General features: G+C 44.7%; 2 long non-coding RNA genes across 4 annotated transcripts in view; one reads left to right on the top strand and one right to left on the bottom strand.

The window, feature by feature from the left end:
• Positions 1-7,338, top strand: LOC127425192 (uncharacterized). Of its 2 annotated transcripts, XR_007894581.1 has the most exons (6): positions 1-60; positions 1,028-1,203; positions 6,274-6,339; positions 6,423-6,597; positions 6,670-6,829; positions 6,898-7,336. It is a non-coding gene; the product is annotated as an uncharacterized LOC127425192 (long non-coding RNA). The 2 variants fall into 2 exon arrangements; XR_007894580.1 differs by having other exon boundaries at positions 6,670-7,338.
• The window catches only part of LOC127425194 (uncharacterized), a 21,006-nt gene continuing 14,762 nt past the window's right edge, over positions 7,212-13,455 (bottom strand). Inside the window, exons 3-4 of one of the 2 annotated variants that reach the window (XR_007894585.1) lie at positions 7,733-7,804; positions 7,232-7,359 (exon numbers count right to left, since the gene is read on the bottom strand). This is a non-coding gene — a long non-coding RNA (uncharacterized LOC127425194). Of the gene's footprint in view, positions 7,360-7,732; positions 7,805-13,455 lie in introns of both variants that reach the window. The other variant, XR_007894584.1, reaches the window with a different exon arrangement.

Consider the following 13,455-nt stretch of genomic DNA (forward strand, 5'->3'; position numbering starts at 1 on the left):
ACAAGGCGTCGATCCCAGCGGAGTTTGTCTTTGGGAGAAATGCCATCAAAACTGCATCTGGTAAGAAACCTAATTAAGTTTTTACACTGAAACCTGTCAATGTTAAAACTGAGTCCAATAATTAGAGTCTCTAGTTTCATGTGATATGCCATTTTTAAAAAAAAAAATTTTTTTTATTTTTTAAGCGCTTTAATGCTACACTGCTAAACACAATGTACACTAAAGTGTACTTTAGTACATTCTTTCCTTAGAAATCATATATTTACTGTGCGCATTATCACATTGAGAATTAATTCATCCAAAAGCTGAACATTTTTGCTTTCAGAGACTTTATATAGAGTTAGGATGAAAATAATGTACATTTTGAACTGGGGCCCGTTCTTCATACGTCACTTAATACATCCGAGATCGAATGACAAATGCCAGATCTTCTAATCGCGCTAATTATGTTCTGGCTAATTAGGTTCTGGCTAATTAGGTTCTTCGAAAACATGTGAAGATTAGTATAGCTGGATTGAGTTGTCCGAGATCACTGCGCATTCATGCATTGCTTGAAAAGGGTATATACATCTATACTAGAAACCATGATCGGCAACGCTTCAATTGGCTGGTTGCTACAGTAGCCAAAGAGTGAGTCCAGTTATTCACTGCTGCGGAGCAAGAATTTATTGCTTGAAGGATTTCAAAACCTTATTAAAATGCCAGGAAACTGCCAAAACAAGGAAAGAGGGCTGGCAAAAAGTTGCAGACAAATTAAATGTGTGAGTGTTCCCCCATGTTGCATTTTTTTCCCTTTTTACAGTATTTTGTATACTTTTTTGTTCACTTTTAATATTTTGGTTTTGTATTTTGACATTTTATTTTCTAAATGTCAAAGCCACCTCAGGACCCACTAGAACTTGGGAACAAGTAAAAGTGAAATATAAGAACATTCTACAAAATTGTAATTCTTTACTTCTTATACTGTGCTTGAAATACCTTTTAAAATACATTTTGTTAAATGGTGTTTTTGTCTGTTTGGAAACAGCAACAAAAAAGCAGAGGAAAAAAACACAGGTGGTCCTGCACCTCCACATTATACCCCAGCAGAATTGCTGGCCCTAGGGCTTAATGTTACCAGACCCATTGTGCAGGGCACCCCTGGGGGCAGCTCTTCCTCAGACCCACAGCCAGGGAGCAGTAGCAGCAACACTTTCATTACTGGTAAAGGAGGTTTAAATCCTTTCTTCCCTATCTGTCACTCACTCGACGTTGTGTCGATGTAGTGACACTAAGGGTCACTCTTGGGAGCCCGAGACACCTCTGGTCTTTGATAAAAGGCCAATGAAAATTGGCAACTGGTATTTGCATGCCACTCCCCCGGACATACGGGTATAAAAGGAGCTGGTATGCAACCACTCATTCATATTTTCTCTTCGGAGCCGAACGGTCATGCTCACTGAGCTGAATTCCCACGACTGTTCATTCACCTCTGCTGGATCTGATGGTGCATTTCAGCGGCTTCTCCCTCCTCTGCACTGGTGCACTGCAGAGAATGCCCCTGGGCGCTTTGGCAGAAATAAGTGTATATTTTTCTAAAAGAGTATATTTCTCTAAAAGAGTGGCACACACAGAATGTCTTTTTAAAGACGCTTCTTTTTAAAGATGCCTTTCCTTTGTGTGTTATTCCTGGTTGCGCTCGTAATCTCTCACCTTCTGCCGGTCACGATCACTGTCTTTTGTGTCTGGGCACTGCTCACGTGGAGACAGCGTTCGTGGATGGGTCATGTACTCATTGCGAGGACATGTCCATGGCAACGATGCGGTCAAGGCTTGCCTTCGTAAGAAAGCAAGCAACCCCAGAGGCTCCCCGCCTTGGTCCTTTTACCCATGGGTATGAGGCCAGCGCGGCTAGCACTGGAGGCAATTTGGGGACCCCAATGGGACCGCCTCCGCCAGGTATCCCCCCACAGACCTCCCATTCTCCAGCATGCTCGTCTGCCCCGATCGGGCTTCTGGATGAGTCCGCCGGCTTGTCTCACAGCGAGTTCGACCTCTTATTCGGAGCCCGCGAAAGTGATGAGCTCTCGAGCGCAGCATCGGAGAGCGGGCTCATCCACTCGGACGCGGAAGCCTCAGCTGGGCTCCTCTCTTTGGGGCTGATTGCCCAGTCACAGGCTGACACGGAGATGACGACATGCTTTCCCGGGTAGCCTCGAGCGTCGGCTAGAGTGGAACCCTCCGCTCTTCCCTCTACTCAAAGCCACACCCCACCCCCGTTCCTTTCTTCCCGGAAGTGCATGAAGGGCTGACAAGGTCGTGGGAGGCACTTTTTACTGCCCGGTCCCGATCTTTTCAGCTTCCCCGCCCTCACTACCCTCGATGGTGGGGTGGCCAAGGGCTATTCGGCAATCCCCCGGTGGATAAAGGCGCTCGCGGTGCACCTATGCCCACAGAGTGCTGCCACCTGGTGCCCAAAGCCCCCGTCCAAGGCCTGTGGGTTTACGTTGTCTCTGATGGCCAAGGCCTATGGTGCCGCTGGACAAGCCGCCTCTATCCTGCATGCCATGGCTCTCCTGCAAGTTCGCCAAGGCGCTAAAGGAACTGCATGAGGGTAGTTCTGCCCCAGGATTGATGCAGGAACTGCACTTGGTGACCGTCCTCGCTCTCCGAGCGACGAAGGTCACGGCGCGGTCTCTCAGGCGGACGATGTCCACATTAGTGGTCCAGGAGCACCAACTTTGGCTCAACCTGGTCGAGATGGGTGAGGCCGACAGGACACAGTTCCTTGCTGCCCCCATCTCCCAGGCTGGCCTATTCGGCGACACCATCAAGGACTTTGCCCAGCAGTTCTCAACGGTGGAGCAGCCAATGGAGGCTATCCGGCATATCCTGCCCCAGCGTGGCTCAAGATCCCGAACCCCGTCTGCTCGTTGCCAAGGGCGTCCCTCTACGGTGTCTGCACCGGCTCTGCCACAGCCCGCCCCTTCGGCCCGGCCCTGGCGTAGAGCCCACCTCAGGAAGCAGACGCCACCTGTCTTGTGGCCGCCAAGAAACCGTGAAAGGCTTCAAAGCGCCCCTGAGATGAGCGACCCAGGGACAACGAAACCCGCTGCTCTGAAGCTGGTAAGCAGACCACTCCATCCCCCGGTCGAGGGCCGGGAGGAGAATCTTTTTGTTACCTTTGCATTTAATTGCGCTGCATGCCCAAGTGGCTGCAGTACCCAAGAGTTCAGCAAGAGCAGTTTCCTTGTTCCCTGGGTCACGTATCCAGTATGCACGGCCGTCATCACGACCACCGTCCACCACTCTATTTGGCAGGTTTGGCACTCCAGCGGCGGTCATCGCCCCTGATGTGACAGTCTCCACGGGTCACGAGGACAGGCCTCTTCCTCCCCCATCCCAGGCTGTTCCGGGGGTGGTCACAAGGAGCCAGGTAAGTACTTCGATGTCCCTGAACTCAGCACGGCCACGACATGGTGTGGCACCTTGAGCTCTGCATGGTTTGCATTCGAGGGTCAGGCATTCCAGTACAAGGTCCTCCCTTTCGGCCTGTCCTTGTTTCTTCATGTCTTCACGAAGGTTGCAGAGGCAGCCCTTGCCCCATTAAGAGAAGTGGGCATTCGCATTCTCAACTATCTCAATGACTGGCTAATCCTAGCTCACTCTCGGGACATGTTGTGTTCACACAGGGACTTGGTGCCCTCACACCTCAGCTGACTAGGGCTTTGGGTCAACTGGGAAAAGAGCAAGCTCCTCCTGGTTCAGAGCATCTCTTTCCTCGGTTTGGAGTTGGACTCAGACTCTTTGACAGCGTGCCTCATGAACGAGCATGCCAAGTCGGTGCTGGCCTGTTTGAAGGTGTTCAAACAGAAAACAGCGGTTCCACTGAAATTCTTTCAGAGGCTCCTGGGGCATATGGCATCCTCAGCGGTAGCCACCCCGCTCGGGTTGATGCATATGAGACCACTTCAGCACTGGCTTCAGACTCGAGTCCCGAGATGGGCATGGTGCCGTGGGACACATCGCGTGGTCATCATGCCGGTCTGTCACCATCTCTTCAGCCCTTGGACCGACCTCTCATTTCTATGGGCAGGTGTTTCCCTAGAACTGGTCTCCAGGCACGTCGTGGTCAAGACGGACACCTCCAAAACGGGCTGGGGCGCTGTTTGCAATGGGCACGCAGCCGCCAGCCTGTGGACGGGCCCATGACTGCATTGGCACATCAACTGCCTCGAGTTGTTGGCAATTCTGCTCACCATGCGGAGGTTTCGGCCATTGATCCAGGGCAAGCACATGCACCTGTTCGCCTCCCAAGAATCCTCCCACTGCCCACTCTGGTATGCCCTGACCGAGGCCTCCCTCAGCATAGACATGCTGGCAAACAGCTGGCCCCCTGGCCTGTGCAAATATGCATTTCCCCCAGTGAACCTACTTGCACAGACCCTATGGGAGGACGAGGAGCAGGGAGTACGAGGAGCAGGTCATCCTTGTAGCACCCTACTGGCCCACCCAGACGTGGTTCTTGGGCCTCACGCTCCTCACGACAGCCCCCCCCGGCGAATTCCCCTGAGGAAGGACCTTCTTTCTCAGGGACGGGGCATCAGTGGTAGACACGATCACTCAGGCTGGGGCTCCCTATATGAGGTGCCTGTATGCCTTTAAGTGGCGTCTGTTCGCTAAGTGGAGTTGTCGGATCAGTGCTTTCCTTCCTGCAGGACAGCATACCACGACGTAGTCGACGGTAAGTCCTTTGGAAAACACAACCTGATCATCAGGCTCCTGAGGGTGCCAGGAGGCTGAATCCCTCCAGAATGCACCTCGTTCCCTCATGGGACCTCTCTGTAGTTCTTCAGAGTCTACAGAGAGCCCCCCTTGAGCCATTGCAGTCAGCTGAGCTTAAGGCACTCTCCTTGAAGACTGCCCTCTTGACTGCGCTCACTTCCATCAAGAGGGTAGGAGACCTGCAGGCGTTTTCTGTCAGCGAAACGTGCCTGGAGTTCGGTCCGGGCTACTCTCACGTGATCCTGAGACCCCGACCAGGCTATGTGCCCAAGGTTCCCACGACCCCTTTAAGGGATCAGGTGGTGAGCCTGCAAGCACTGCCCCAGGAGGAGGCATTCATCCCAGGTAGTGGCACACAATACAAGCGGATAAGCCAGGGATAGCTGGCCGGGTTTATCGCTTGCACATAGTGCCTTCCACCTCTTTTGAGATGAAGACGTGTGCCATTAATTCCCAGTAGTGTTCACAAACTTTGTTCCCTGGTTGACTTCCTCCGAGCCCTGTGGCAGTCAAGTTTTCAGAGAGACTCGCTGCCAGCCCAGTACATGTGCTAACTAAGAGCCCTGTTCTGGGGTAGGTGCTCCGCATGTGGCGGTTCCCTGTAAGGCAAACCCCATGCGATGTATATCTTCCGCTAATTCGTTTCCCTGTTGGCAAACTGCAAATTCCTTGGGCAAAGCCCCTCTGCCCCAGTCTCCATGTTTGTAGTAACTCCTCCCCCATTGGGTAGGATCTACCTTGAAGTCTCTCCACATGTGACGTATTTTTCCACTTATATATCCCACCCTATCTTTGGGCGAGGTGTGGTCTCCGCGGTGTCCTCCCCTTGGGAGGGACACCCCCTCGACTAGACCTGGCGGCCCAGTCGGATAATCCCCCTTCTTTTTTAGGGAGTGGAAAACGACTGGGTTAGCCTGTTTCTATCTTTTGGGTAGTCGACTTGTCCCCAAAGGGCCGTTCGACACTCATAACTATGTTGGAGGAGGTTATGTGTCGACCTGGTGTGCTGGCTACGAGGCCCATCACACACCGCCAGTTCACGTAACACAGTTCAGCCAGTTGTGGTGTTTCGTATAGGGACCCCTATTGTCACTACATCGACACAACGTCGAGTGAGTGACAGATAGGGAACGTCATGGTTACTTGCGTAACCTCCGTTCCCTGATGGAGGGAATGAGACATTGTGTCCCTCCTGCCACAATGCTGAACTACCCGCTGAAATGGCCGGACCATGTCTCGGCTCCTCAGCATAAAACCTTAATGAGTGGTTGCATACCAGCTCCTTTTATACCTGTATGTCCGGGGGAGTGGCATGCAAATACCACTCGCCAATTTTCATTGGCCTTTTATCAAAGACCAGAGGTGCCTCGGGCTCCCAAGAGTGACCCCTGGTGTCACTACATCGACACAGCGTCTCGTTCCCTCCATCAGGGAATGGAGGTTACGCAAGTAACCATGATGTTTTTGTTAGTTGGTCATTATAATGAGTTTTTTTTTTTTTTTGTGCAGTTATAGATAATACACCAACACCAACACCAACCAGTTCCCAAGCAAGTGGTAAATTAAGAAAGTGTAGTAAGTACATTTTTCAAGTACATTTTACATCAAAACAGGGAACTGTGCAACTGTGTTTGATACCCATTTTATGTTCATTGCAGGACAGTGAAGAAACCCTTTCAGATGGCTGTCCTTGGGAAGAAGTACCTGTAAGTGTTATCTTAAATTGCATGTACTCATGTAGCTGTAATATTTCTCAGAGTAAGACTGCAAGAGTCCACATCAACAGAGAGGCCTACGTCTGCTACTGAGTCTGCACAGAAAAGTGGTACAGAGGTGAGGAAAATATTAGACAGATTATTTCTTCCTTTTTATTCTTGAGTAAATTTATTAATTTCTCCACAAAAGGCACAGGGTGACATCCGTTCCTTATATAAAAGGAGTCTTGTGACAAATATTGAAAATATGGAACTTAAAGAGCAAAAACTCCTACAAGAGACTGAAATTGACAACTTGAGGAAAACAAAAGTTAAACTGGAGATAGAGTTGCTACAGAGAGAACTTCAGAGTAAGTGCTAAGTCACTTTCACAGAGACTAATATTGTTGACTGTACATAACAATATCTCTTATTGCAGGTAAAAGATGACTGATTGCTGCCTTTGACTGGGAGGAATAAAAAATACAGAAATAAAATACAAATGGGCCTAAGCATGTTTGTGTCTTTTTTTCAGAAAGGTCAATCAAAAATGGTATTCCACAATTCTGTCCCGTGCTGCTCTTCAACTAGTTTGGTCCAGGTGCACTGTCTGGAGGTCATCATCAGGTTGCACCTCCAACACAGGGGTCCTCTCTTTTCTGATGGTGGCAATGTTGTGTAGTACACAGCATGCAACAATAATGTCGCAGGCCCTGTCAGACTTTTCAGACACTGAAATCTTCCCTCAGTTGCCCGAAGGTCATTTCAATGCGTGCCCTTGTCCTGGCTAGAGCTGCACTGTAATGGGTTTGTGGACCGGGGTTTGGATCAGGGAATGGAATCATGAAATACTGCCTGCAGGCATAGCCCCTGTCTCCAAGCAGGATCCCATCATAATCACCTGTGTAATGGAAAAATGCAGTTCAATTAGGCCCAGCATAAGTGCATTTAATACAGTGAGCTTGACATTTCTATTTTCTCTTACCACATTCAAATAATGTGCATAAATGTGACTCTGAAGATTCTTGAGTCATGCATAGATCCAGGCCATTTTGCCTCTATGTTGGTTATAAGGCACATCGAGTCGCATACTATCTAAGGTATTTTTTTCAGTCCATGTCAGTCAACTGCATTTTACTTTTTGATTCAATACCATCAATACAATATCTTAATATACTATTAATAATCTGAAAGCTCAACAATATTAAGATAATCTTAATAGTAGCCTCCCTGCACGTTTATACTGTGAACCCCTTTTCTGTTCACAAAATCACCTTCATTGGGGCCTGATGGGGCCTTGATTGGAATGTGTGTGCAGTCTATGGCACCAATCACGTTTGGGAAGCCTGAGGGACACATAAACAATATTTACTGGCATGGTCATGATTGCATGACCTTCGATTAGAATTATAATGTACTTGCAATGGCGAAAAAATTCAGTTTTATAACCTGGGGTCTTAAGTGACTTGGAAATACCAAAAAAAAAAAAAATTTGCTTGAGCGCCAGGTACACTTTGCGAATGGCACGGCAGACAGCACTTTTCACTAAGTTCTCTGCATCTCAAATAGTGTACAAGAAAGTGCCACTCGCAAAGAATCTCAAGCCAGTGCACACTGTCTGTGCTGTTGTTAAAGACCGACTCTGATGATTTTAACTTTTAATATGAGGGTCCAACAAATTAATGAGGTACATTATTCCCTCATGACAAAAACAATATCTCTCTAAAACAGGGGTGTCAAACTCAGTAACCGGAGGGCAGCAGCCCTGCAGAGTTTAGTTCCAGCCCTGCTCTAAAATGCCTCCTTGTAATCTTCAAGCACTCCTGAAGCCCTTGATTAGCTGCTTCAGGTGTGTTTAATTAAGGTTGGAGCTAAACTCTGCTGGACTGTGGCCCTCCAGGAATCGAGTTTGACACCTCTGCTCTAAAAGTAAACTATCGCGCTGCGCTAAAGGATCCAGTCTATCCCGCATTGTGCGTTGAATTCTGAAAGCTCTCCGTATTACTCATGCACCTTCTGCAACAGGTTGCTCTCGTAAAAATGGAGAGGACATGTCTGCGACAGACTTCTCGTATCACCTCCGTTTATAAAGCCACAATCTAATCCCATTTACGTGAAATAAGCCAGCTCCCGAGCAGGTTTGAGGTTACGGACCTGTTGCTATGCCAGCAACTCCGGGATGAGCTTTGAAAAACCAAACCATCCTGGATCATGGCAAATCGTCAACAGTTAAATCCAGATAACTGAGTTATCCACGTACGAAGAACGGGCCCCTTTCTGAGACCGGTGCAGACAGACAGCACACTGGAGGTAAAGTCATTCACCTAATAGGGAGCATACTATAGCTCTCTATGCAACTAAATGCATTAAATCCAAACTTCCTATCAAAAGTTCAGTTTCAGGCTGCAGATGATGTTTGGACCACTCAAAATGTTAGGCAGACATGGGACAATGGTAATCAGTACATAGATTCAGAATTTATAATGTATAATTTTATTTTAACATGGTTGGCAGTGACACGATGCAGACCATTACTTTGAATCAGAATTATTTATGCTAATTTCTGTTATGTCTGTAACATTTCAAAAACATGAAAAACCAACACTCCTGGAAACTTAATAAACAATTTGATTTAAAAAAAAAAAAAAAAAAAAAAAAAAAAATCTGACTTTCTAAAGCTTGATATTATTTAAAATTTCACAACTGAGTCGGGCTGTCCACATATGTGGACATCAATTTTTAGGAAAACTATTTGCTCTAGAATTTTTACCTTTTTTGCATGTTTATTAGGTGCTACTAGTTACAAATCAAAAAGGGAAATAGAAAATGCACACAGCAGTCACACTTGGGTCTCAGGAGGTTAAAGTAAAAGGGGACCATACCAAATACTATAAAATTCTGCTATTCTTGTAATCCTTTTCACTCAAATTGCTATATTGATAATACAATTTGATTGTCTATTTAGAAGATTTTTTTCAGACTTTTGGACACCACTTTACAGTATAATGTCATGCAAAATCAAAAGGTGAATCTCAGAAAAGTTGTGCTGGAGTCTAAAATGATTTACAAAGCTGGACTAAAACATAATCATCTAAATGTGTCATGAAACAAGCAAAGGTTCAGAATGTACGTATTTGATTATAATTGTATTATTGTCATATCAAACAGTGAAGGGACTTGGTATTGGAGCATTTTAAAAGATCTTTCTCAATTCATTAATTTAAATAGTAATATAGCAGGTGGTGGAGTTACTTACAATAAGCAAGTGAATAAAATCAAGTCACTGAATCACAATCCCTGATTGGTCTAAATACAACACAAGAATACAAACACAAGCCAAGGACTGGTCTACCACAATCAGTTTCCATGACAACTCAGGAGGACCATGAATGCAGAGAAGAGCCAGTGATTTCTCTGGTCATCTGCTTCTACTGTATCAAACACACATACACACACACACACACACACACACACACATCACACACACACACACACACACACACACACAGGCTAACACTGACTTCCATTGACATTTTCTGTCCCCTTATCCTAACCAAAGTCTTTCTAGCAAGTCAGTTCACTGTCGGCCATTTTTGGAAAGCTTTCGGGATGCCAGTCATGCCAGTGTATCTCCAATCTACTTGAATGGAGAAAGACCAAAATCTCAAAAACGGTTGGTCAAGATTACGATCGAAGAACATATTTCAAATCAGCAATAGAATCTGACAATACTGGAATCATAAATTGTGATTCTTAACCTCATATTATGAAAAAAAAAAAAAAAAATTCCAGGCTTGTATAGCTAATGCACATCGTGTTCTAGAGTTGATTGACAGGTGATGTCTGTATCTGAAAAGTGACTGGCTCTTTTAACTGTAAGGCGGGACTTCCTTTCTATATCCGTTGACCATTGGGCGCTCAGAGCTCCTTGGTTGAGCGTTTCAATTTCTCACATTAATTTGAATAAAAGTGGCCCGTCTCTGCTAAATAATCTCTGTCCTAAACCTCACAGAAACCTTTTTGCATTTTTTTTTTAGATTTCCATTAAGCTATTATTTAGTATGTTTATCAAGCCATTTTCCTCATGGGGACTGTTGGCTGGTGCCCATAATGTATGCAAAACCTGACCCACACACTAAGTCAAGGCCCTATTTGTGTTGGTGTTGCAGAGAGAGTTGGACAGAGGAAGGGAAAGTCACAATCAGAGGAAATATGGGTAATAGCTTTCTCTGAGGAGACACCGGCTCATTATTATACAGATCAATGACAGCAAGCTCTCCCATTTCACCTACCATCTGTACCCTGTCATCATCTCAGAGCAAAACACATCACTCATAGACAAGCAGAGAGTTTTAATGGTGCTTGCTAAGACAAACATCACTATTCTTATTGCTCATACTTACTGTTATAGATTTAAACCATAAGTATTAAAGTTTGGCACGCAACTCAATAACAATACCTGAAATTATGTGGCTTGTTGAGGAGAGCTGTGCAATTACTTTTCTATGTTATCGGATGATAATTCGAACAGAAAAACCCCACTGACTTACACAGAAGGAGTGCAGAGGTGGCCTAGTAGGCAACCACCTACCTGCCACCCAGAACACCATAGCAACCTCATATCAATGCCCTGGCAACAACCCACAAACCCTAGCTTTGTGGTGGTGGATTTTTCATTGGCAAGCACCACTTTTCTTCAGAAAATGTTAAATGTAGGTCTTTAATTTATTAAATTGTTTGTATGCCACTTAATTGAATGTTTGCATATGAGTGCCTGAAAATTGTGATTATCTTGACACTCTTTGCTAGTGATATTCTGTTTAAGGCAAGGAGGTAAAAAGACCACACGCTTCACAATATTGAGCCAGTTCTGTCTGCCAGGATCACTGTTTTCCTGCACAGATTTGACCTACTTCTAAAGCTGCATCCCGCTCGTCTTTGAGAGGAAGATAAGGAAGATGAGATATATGATGAGTGTGAGAGAGAGAGTGTGTCTTGGCTGTCTCTCAGCAGGAGTTCTAGGGGGGTTTTGGCATGACTGTCCTCTCCCATAACCGTTTCAAATATCAACCATCAACAAATATTAAATGTCAGACATCTGTCATTATTTTTAAAAAAAATTTTTACATTTTTTTTTTTATCATCTGACATTAAACATGTTTGGTGACTAATATGCCATATCAATAAAGTCAGCTGAATAACATCAGTAGTGTCATGCCTATTCAAACTGAGGCGGCATGTGCAAGTTGGATTTGAATGCAAGACAATTAATTTGTGTAATTATTGTAAGTTATAAAGTGTTTGAAATGCTGTGGCAGAGTTCATCCATTCCCAATTATGTATTCTCAACAGCGTGAGTACTTCATTACACTTTATCCCTTGTTTGGCAGAGAGCCACAGCAGATACAGTCATATATCGAGTGAGTGGGATGAGATCATGGATAAATTTGTCACTAGACACACAAACAGATATCAGCTCAGTTACATATAGTGTTGGATTACAGGGGTAATCCATTCTCCATCTCTGGCTTTCAGCATCTACTGTATGTCCTGAGCAACACTCAGCCTTACTGTGGCACAAATGAAATTTTCTTGGAGGGATTTTGGGAAACACACACCACAACCCAGTTAGTGTGCAGCTCCACAAACACTTTCTATCTTATACTGTTTGATATCAAACATTCATTGAGTCTCAGTAGAAATACTTTAACTTTATGCAAAGCTGACACAGATAAGAGTGAGAGAAGTTTGAAACTCAACTTAAGTCATTTATTTTTGGTATAGCAAATTCCAGGTTTGGATGTAATCCATTAACAAAGTAATTAGTTACTGTAATCTATTTTTTAGTAGAAAAGTTATTTTTCTACTAAAGAGTTATTTTAGTGTAGTACCTGTAACTGAGCTTCTAACGTGTGTGCTGCTCATATCTGTCTGTGTCCCTAATGTGCATGTTCATGCTTTCGCTTTTTAAATTTTCACATTGTATGCTTATTTCCCTTAAATGTAACCGGCGAAAAACCGGCCGTTATAGCTGCTTTTAGCATCATCGCTTTTCTAAAGGATCGACCAAAATGCATCTTAAAATTAAGATAACAAAATTCATTCACAAACTCTCTCAGTTTATTTTGAATAACATATCAGCAAACAAAGAATGGCTCTTGCCTGATTACGTGCTTATTGGCACCATTTGCAAAGGAAAAAAACAATAGAAACAGCTGATTATAATTAAAAACAGCAAGTATAGGGAGATGTGGGTGAGGTTTTATTTTATTTTATTATTATTATTGTCTCCTGCTACCCAATACCTTGCTCTCCACTTTCAACAAACATTAAAGAACGGTTTTCGCCCATGTGTATTTGCGCTAATTTGCAAAGGAAAAAAATTATAAAAACACCTGAAAATAATGAAGAGAGCGGGTAAGAACGGCTCACACCCATTTTGCTATTTGCAAAAGGAAACATAATAAAAAACCTGATAAAAAAAATAATAAAGACAGCGGGTAGGGAGATGTGGGTGAAGTTTTATTTTATATTCTAATTATTTTTGTCTTTTGCTTCCTAATACCTTGCCCTCCTCTTGCGCTCTCTCTGTATTTCATTGGCTGTGGCTCATTGTCCATCTTCCGCTCGTCGGGACAGTGCGCACACATGAAGACAAGACGTCTAGATATCAAGCAGTTTTGAAAACTGTCGTAGTGTCTGGAACTCGTCTCAGCCTGTCGTATGAGTGCGCACACAACAAGACCATTCATCGTGAGATCCGAGACTTCTCGTCACAGGACAGTCACCGATTCAAAACATCAAAGGAGACGAGTTAGAGTCATGTAGTGTACACTAGGCTTTACTGACTTTCAACTAAATTAATTACTTTTAAGTCCATTATAGGGTTATGCTTATTTCTAATACACTGTTTATGTTGAATACATGAATTATGACCCCATAATGAATCATTGTGAAGGAGAAAAATGTGAAGTGCTGAGTGTATGACTTGTGTGTA

The sequence above is a fragment of the Myxocyprinus asiaticus genome, chromosome 34, assembly GCF_019703515.2.
Source record: "Myxocyprinus asiaticus isolate MX2 ecotype Aquarium Trade chromosome 34, UBuf_Myxa_2, whole genome shotgun sequence".
Lineage (NCBI taxonomy): Eukaryota > Metazoa > Chordata > Actinopteri > Cypriniformes > Catostomidae > Myxocyprinus > Myxocyprinus asiaticus.